Source organism: Spermophilus citellus (assembly GCF_964194105.1).
Source record: "Spermophilus citellus genome assembly, chromosome: 5".
NCBI classification, from domain to species: domain Eukaryota; kingdom Metazoa; phylum Chordata; class Mammalia; order Rodentia; family Sciuridae; genus Spermophilus; species Spermophilus citellus.
The window spans coordinates 49,487,114-49,487,445 of record NC_138186.1 but is presented as its reverse complement, the minus strand read 5'-3'; positions in this window follow the sequence as shown (position 1 = coordinate 49,487,445).

Sequence of the window (332 nt, the reverse complement as noted above, 5' to 3'; positions counted from 1 at the left end):
GTAGAGGATTAAGAATTGACTCCCCCATCACAAAAGTGGAACCCAGGGGAGATCCCTGGGGTATAATCTTCCAGCATGGACCAGCAAGTACTGGGCACTGGTGGTGCACTGAGTTAAAATCTCCAGATCAACTGTCATTCAGTGAAAGCCTAAACTCTGCATCCAGGAATTCAGTCTATGGGATTACCTTTCTCACTCCAGCAATCCACAGAGTGGAGGATCATGCTCCAGATGACACCATCTAAAACTACTGAGAAGAGAAGCTGAGAATCTTCTGAACTCCAATGGAAAGAATTCTTTAACTTTTTATCAAAATCTTTATTTTTCATTTT